The sequence below is a fragment of the Ictidomys tridecemlineatus genome, chromosome 4, assembly GCF_052094955.1.
Source record: "Ictidomys tridecemlineatus isolate mIctTri1 chromosome 4, mIctTri1.hap1, whole genome shotgun sequence".
In the NCBI taxonomy this organism is placed as follows: domain Eukaryota; kingdom Metazoa; phylum Chordata; class Mammalia; order Rodentia; family Sciuridae; genus Ictidomys; species Ictidomys tridecemlineatus.
Window position 1 is genome coordinate 177538144 of NC_135480.1, and position 7776 is coordinate 177545919.

Below are 7776 nucleotides of genomic sequence, written 5' to 3' on the forward strand. Positions count from 1 at the left end.
CTATTAACTATTCATGTATCTTACTTTGGAGAAATGTGTATTCAAATCCTTTGCAAATTTCCTCTCTCCCTCTTTCTTTTCTTTTTCCTTCCTTCTGGTTCTTAGGGTTTCACTGTATTGGTCTGGCTAGTGTTGAACTCCTGAACTCAAGATCTTAACCATTTTAAATTGGTTATTAGTATCTTTATTGCTGAGTTGCAATAGTTCTTTATATATTCTGAATACAAATCCTTTGTCAGATACATGATTTGTAAATACTTTTTTCCCCCGGTACCATGGATTGAACTCAAGGGCACTTAACCTGTGAATCATATCCCCAGCATTTACATATTTTATTTAGATATGGGGTCTACTGAGTTGCTAAGTTGCTGAGTCTAAACTTGAACTCAGGATTCCCCCTGCCTCAGCCTCCCAAATTGCTGGAACTACAGGTGTGTGCCACCATGCCCTGCTATAAATACATTTCCCCATTCCATGCATTTCTTTTCATTCTTTCTTTTTTTTTTTTTTTTTTTTTGGTTTGGTACCAGGGATTGAATCTAGGGGCACTTAACCACTGAGCAATACTACCAGCCCGTTTTTATTTTTTTATTTTGATTTTGAGACAGGGTCTCCCTAAGTTGTCTAGGGCTTCACTAAATTGCTGAGGCTCAATCCTCTTGCCTCAGCCTTCTGAGTTACTGGCACCATGCCTGGCTTGAGGTTGTCATTTGAAACACAAAAGGTTTAATTTTGATGAAGTTTAATTTATGTATTTTCTTCTAGTTTGTGGTGCGTTTGTTATCTAAGAAGGTTTTGCCTAATCCAAGGTCACAAGATTTATTCCTGTGTTTTCTTCCTAGTCTTACTGTTTTTTACACTATAATCCATTCTAAGTAATTTTTTTTTGTACTGGGGATTGAGCCCAGAGGTGCTTTACCACTGAGCCACATTCCCAGCCCTTTTTACTTTTTATTCTGAGACAAGGTCTCCCTAAATTTCTTAGGGCCTCATTAAATTGCTGAGGCTAGCCTTGAACTTATGATCCTCCTGCCTCAGCTTCCTGAGTCACTGAGATTGCAGGAATATGCCACCATATTGGGTGCTTTCCAAGTGATAGACCCAACCTGATCTTTTATTAAATTGGGAGCCATCTTGCCACAAAGCCATGAAAAGCTAATTTCAGCTTTACTATAAATTACTGCAAATTCTGAACCTGCTTGGAATGCCTGCCCATGCCTTGAACTCACCCATGCCTGGCTCTCTGACCAGATAGCAGCCCTCTCTGAAACTTAGTGACACCTCATAAATATTGGCCTTCCCTGGCCAGCCTCTCTGAGGCTCTAATGTCTTCATAAATTCTGATGTTGGGGCCAGCAAAAAATGTAAACTACCATTAGTGTGATGCTTGTCAGAGTTCTGTTATCTGTAACCCCCCCTTTGTGTAACTTTCTGGGCTATAAAGCTGGGCTGTAGGAAAGGTGGGGCTGCTGTCTTGTTCCCACCGTTTTGGGAGGAAAAGGCAGTCCGGCCGGTCGAAATAATAAGCTTGCTTTAATTTGATTTTAATTGGAGTCAGTGGTCTTTTCTTGCGTCCTGGTCTAACACAAGTAAACTTTGTAAGTGGTATGAGATACAGAAGCCAATTTCATTTTTTGGATGTGAATATTCAACTGTCCCAACACCATTTGTTTTTTGAAATGACTGTTTTTTTCTGATATTAAATTATCTTTATGCCCTTGTTGAAAATTAACTGATAAATTTTTTTTTCAAGCTGGGTGTTGTGGTACACACCTGTAATTCTGACAACTCAGGAAACTGAGGCAGGAGGATCATGATTTCAAAGCCAGCCTCAGCAACTTATGGAGTCCCTAAGCAACTTAGTGAGACCCAGTCTCAAAAATAAAAATAAAAAATAAAAAGAGCTGGGGATGTGGTTCAGTGGTTAAGCACTCCTGGGTTCAATCCCTGGTACCAATAAATAAATAAATGAAAAAAATGTCATATATACAGCATTTCTTATGTACAGTCACCTTTTTTCACTTATTACTTCTGAAACAAGAATGTCTCTTATAACTGATATGACCATTTACTGTAGTGGGTCCCCCCCTTTCTGAAAGCTGTTATTAACAAGACAATGCAAATGTGAGCAGTGCTTAGTCTGGGACAAAAATTTTTATTTTCTTCCTTTTGTTTAACTATAGTTTCCAATTTTGCTATAGTACATGCACAGATAAGTACAAAAAGAAACTAGGAACCTGGATGCCCTGATATTCAGAGAGTTTAGAATGTGAGGGTATCCAGGAATTTGACCTTTACCAAACAAGAGACTACCAAATTAAGAACCGTGTAAACCACCTCTGAGGCACCTGGGTCCAGAATGAGGGAGGAGCATGCCAGCCAAGGGGCTCCTGGCTGGGCTGGGTTGGGCAGGCAAGCTGGAGAGCAGATGGCAACCTTAGTCAGCAGAAGCTGGACTCAGATCAGCCTCAGTTCCAAGGGGACAAGGAAATCCCTGTGGGGTATGAGAGGGTCCAGATGGTGGAGATGCTGGCTAAGGATGGAGGAGGGGATACTCATCTATTTTCCAATCTAACTCAGGAGTATGTTCCAAGTTCCTCAAAAGAGATCAAGGAGCTGGGCAGGGTTGCACAAGCCTGTAATCCCAATGACTCATGGCTGAGACAGGAAGATCACAAGTTGGAGGCTCACCTGGGCAACTTAGCAGAAGCCTGTTTAAAAGAAAAAAAAAAACTCTCAGATATAACTCAGGGTTAAGGGTTCCTGGTTTCAAATCCCAGCACCAAAAAATAAACAAATAAATAAATAGGGCTGAGGGGTATAGCTCAGTGTATAAGGTCCTGGGTTCAATCCCTAGTACTGGGGACAGGGCAGGGAAGAGCACACAAGGCCTCTGTGAAACCGAAAATGAGGCTGATCCTTTTGAGAGTAAAAAACTTACATTGTTGGTGGAGGGAGACAAGGGAAGAATGAAGGAATTTTGGATTCAGCAAAGGGGAGGGAGGGGAAGGAGGGGAGAGGAGGGTGTGTGTGTGTGGGGGGGAGATGGTAGAATGGACATTATTTCCTTTATGTATGGGTATGATTGCACGAATGGTGTGACTCTTCACCATGTACCACCAGAGAAATGAAAAGTTGTGTTCCATTTGTGTAAAAGATAAAATAAAATTAATTTATAAAAATAATAACTTTCATTAGTTTGAGTTGAGCCTTTTTTCCCTCAGCCAAAGGGGCAGGGTAACTGGGCAAAGTCCCCAGGGAGCTCTGGGACTGCTCAGGGTAGGAGAGGAACTCAGGCCTGTAGAGTGTGGCTGGAGTACAGAGAGTGCCAGGCACTGGGTCAAGGAGAGGCTTCATCCACAGAATCATGGCTGAACCTCATGGCAGTCCTGAGATGAGCAGCCTGGGACTCAGAAAAGTTATGGGGTTTGTCCAAAAGCACACAGCTAGTGCACAATGGATGGGATTCTTGTCTCACTGGAGTCCTCCAAAACCAGGAAACCATTATGGTTATAGTCACACAGATTTATCATAATGGTAGGCAGAAAAATATTTCCAGAAATACTTTGATCTCTTCCAACATTAAAAAAATTCACATATTATGGGGGTACAAAGCTACAAGAATATTTATACCTCAACAGTGGTTATAGTCAGGTGAAGTGGCCTTTTCCTGTAATCCCAGCAACTCAGGAGGTGAAGGCAGGAGGATCTCAAGTTAAATGCCAGCCTCAATGACTTAGACCTGTCTCAAAAGGGTAGAGATGTAGCTCAGTGGTAAAGTGTCCCTGGGTCAGTAACACACAGAAATATGGTTACATCTCAATGGTGGAAATTTAACTTTTATATTTTATTGTCTGCTTTTTATTGCTCCTCTCATCATTTGCACATAATGAACATGTAAATCTTCTTAGAGTAGGAAAAAACAAGAACAACTTTTTTTAGAATCAGTTGTGATTGAGGAGCAGGGGATCAAAGTTATATGAGAATAAATTACAGTGAACCCTTACTTGCTATGTGAGTTTCAGCAAAATCTTCTTGGTTTCCTAAATACTAAAAAAGTCCTATCCTAGGAAGCTGTTTCCAGGATTAATTGAGAGGCAATGTACACCAAATTTTCAAGCACAGTACTTGGCTCAAGGACTGTGTTTTTGTTGTTGAAGTTGTAGTAGTACTGAGGATTGAACCCAGGGATGCTTAACCACCAAGCCACATCCCCAGCCCTTTTTTTTTTTGTTTTTTTTTTTACATTTTATTTAGAGACAAGGTCTCTCGCTGAGTTGCTAAGTGCCTCACTAAATTGCTGAGGCTGGCTTTGAACTCCGTGATCCTCCTGCCTAAGCCCCCCAAGCTGCTAGGATTATAGGCATGACACCAAGACTGGCACCCAAGGACTATTCGTAATAATATTAAACCTAATTCTTGGTAGTCATAGCTCTGCCTTGCTGCCCCAGGAAAGCCTGGCACCATAGCTGGTTTCATGGAACAACAAGGAACCTGGTTCCCTTGCTAGGGACCCTTTAATGGACAGAGTTGCCTGTATACCTGACCCTTCCATCTTTTGTTTTCACTTGTGGAGACTAATAGAACTTCATTTTCACCTATTTGCCTCTCCCTATCCCTTTCTCAACAATCTAAACTGCCTATATGATAACATACATGTGACATTATTTTTAACCTAACACAGATTTGCAAAGCATCTACTATATTCTAAAGATGACCCAAACTCTCCCAGTACTGGCAACTGAACCCAGGATGCTCTACCTCTGAGCTACTGCCTTTTTTTTTTTTTTTTTTGAGAAATGGTCTCTCAAAGTTGCTGAGGGTGGCCTCAAACTTGTAATCCTCTTGCCTCAGCCTCCTGAATGGCTGTGATTATAGGTGTAGGCCACTGTGCTGGCCTTCCTCACTATTCTTATCACCCAGAACTATTTGTATGAGTTCAATCTAGCTGAGAAATTAGATCTTCCAGGACTACCACTTGTTGCTCAACTGCTATAACAGAGACACACACACTGTGTTCCAGAAAGTTGGGGACATTCATTCTTACCAATGGATGCACATTGTATAGGAGAGAAGGAGAAGAATGGAGGTATTAACTATTTAAAGAGTAATGATTTCCTTACCTCAGTTTCATATGTTGTCTTTACTAAAGAGAAAATGTAACCTTACTGTTGAATTGGTTTCAAAGCCAGCTAAACCAATGCCTGAATCAATGCCTGAATGGGGAGGGGGCTGTTGCCTCTCATCTTTAGCCACAAAGTTTGTGAAAGGCTCTGGTCATCTGATTATTTGAGGTGGGGAGCAGGTCCAAGGAGTTACAAACCAGCTCAAAATGTTCTCAGACATTTAAAATTTATTGGAATACACATTCTGATTATTGGGAAGTTTTAAGATTCAAATGGTTAAAAAAAAAAAGATTCAAAGGGGTGCTAAAGCTTGGCATTACTTCATGTTTTTATTACTTATCAGACAATCATTAACACCTATGGAAGTAAAAAAGAAATCCAAAGTTCTGTCTCCTTAACAAACTAAGTTGTTTTCACTTTTCCTTCTTCCCTCCCAGGCCTTGTTCAAGTAAATAAATCCATGGACAAGATCAGTAGATCAGAAGATTGGATACAACTATATACATATATAGATATATGTATTCATATATGTATACAATTGTGCATATATATATCTATATATGTGCACATATATAGATATATTTATCTTTCTCATATACAGAATGATGTTAAGTACAGCAATATTTAAAACCAGGGCCCTGTGATAACAGCCCCTTCAGGCCTGTGGACTGACAGTCCCATAGATGTTGGCAGGGCAGTGAGACACACCCTGTTCTGCCTGTGTTATTTATGCCTCTGGCAGTGAAGCCCCTGACAAAGAGGCATGTCACTGGAACACATGCTCTTTGTTCACAGAGGTGCATGCCAGCACCGGCTGTGTGAGAAGGCACAGTGCCCTGTCTGTAGTCTCCCCTTTGGCTCTTTCGCTTTCTTTTTATTTACTGCACATTGTGGCTATGTTTATGAATTACTTTGTAGCTTAATCTCATAAAATACACATTTATCCTGTGAGCAATGTACCATGGGGGAAAGAGTCCTTCATGCCCTAGAGTTGGTCATAAAAGAGAGGACATGGTCTCAAGATTTGCCCTGATCCTCCCTAAGACCCATACCATTTCCCCACCCCCAGGTTTCTGTAGCACAGGACCTACCACAGTTCAAGGCTCCTTCAGCAACTCACCCTTCCCTGTGAGAGGACACCTGCATGCAGTTTGGTATTGAAGGCTCTTTGTAACCATTCCCCCTATCCCATGCTGACTCCAATCTAGATGGACTTCTGGTAGTGTGGTAGCCTTTGGAGCCAGACCCATGTGGGTCTGAACCCTAGCTCTACCTTTTGTTGGCACTCCCACTTGCCAGAATCTCAATTCATCTGTACAGTAATTAAAATAACACCTATTTCACAGAGCTGTCTAGGAGTTAAATGAAAAAGAATATACCAGGCCCTAAAAGCAGTTGGACAGGTGGGTTTTTTTTGTTCTTTTGTGTGTTTTTTTTGTAAAAGTTTCATTGTATAGCCCTGTGGTTTCCATAACTTATAGTTATAGACCCCTTGAAACACCATAAAGAGCATACCCTTCTCCAAGTTCCCTTCTCATAAGTATGCAACAGGAGCCAGCAAGCAAAAGACTGGAAAGTAGTGGCCTTTTTCCATAATCCTTCCATAAATTTTTCTTTTGAATGTAAATTCATTCAGCATTTTAAAAACTGATATAATTGGTTTAAAACTAAGCTTGGGCTGTTTATTGCTATTAGGGCAAAATGGGAAAGGAGGAAGCTTTCCTAACTTTTTCTCCAATAAATTCGTTCTTAGTCTTTGGTGCCTCTCCTCTACACTAGAAATAAGGTATCTGGACACACTGTATTTACTTATTTTAAGCTGAACTTAACCTTATTCCCCAGTGATCAGCAAACTCTCACCCTGACCTAGTGTTCTAACTCGAGGGACCCTCTGATTCTGACCCTGTCACTGGCTGCTTGCCAGGCGTCACCCAAACCGAGACCATCAAGAATTCACGCACCTTACGGGGTGCCCTAAGGAATGAAAGTCTGTGGAAAAACTGGCCCCATTAGAAAGGCTAACTGTTCCTTCACTAGCTCATATTAAAATATTTAAAACAACCGAGGCAGAGTCTCCTGAACCTGGGGACGCTCGGCTATCCCGTGGCTCCGGCAAGCGGCCCAGGCTGTCCCTGTCCCCGCGGACTGGCACGGTCCCCCGAAAGCCGACTCCGCCCGGTGCCACGCGCCGCGACTGCGTTCCGACGCGGGTCCTCGATGGCACTCCCAACACCACTCCACCAAGGGGACGCGGGGTTCAGGCAGTTCTCCCCAGACGGCGCAGGCAGGGGGAACCCCAAAGTCCCTGCCCGGGGCTGTCTTCCCAGCTCGCGCCCCGCGGGCGTAGGGGGCTTCTACAGACGGACTTTTCCTCTCGGTCTCCCCAAACCGCACAGCATCTCCCTCAGCCCTCTCCCGCACACGTCCCTGCGCAGGCCCGAGGCGTCCTCCGGCTAGGGGGCGAAGGGGCCAGGGGTCTCAGCTCTGCCGCGGGCGGGGAAGGTCTTACATCAGCCCGCCCACGTGCGGCCGCAGGGAGAGGGCGAGGAGGGAGGAAGCCGCTCGGCTCCCCGGCTGCGCCTGTCTCGGCCTCCGCCCCGCCCCGCCCTCCCGCCGCGCGCCTCCCCGCCAGTGCTTGGTGCAGCCGCGG

The 7776-nt window shown here is 43.5% G+C and overlaps 1 long non-coding RNA gene across 1 annotated transcript; it reads right to left on the minus strand.

The window, feature by feature from the left end:
* Positions 1-2135: 2135 nt before the first annotated feature.
* LOC144377314 (uncharacterized) lies at positions 2136-7692 on the minus strand. Its single transcript, XR_013438186.1, has 2 exons — positions 3634-7692; positions 2136-2711 (listed from the first exon to the last, which is right to left on the minus strand). It is a non-coding gene; the product is annotated as an uncharacterized LOC144377314 (long non-coding RNA).
* Between the last annotated feature and the right edge of the window lie 84 nt (positions 7693-7776).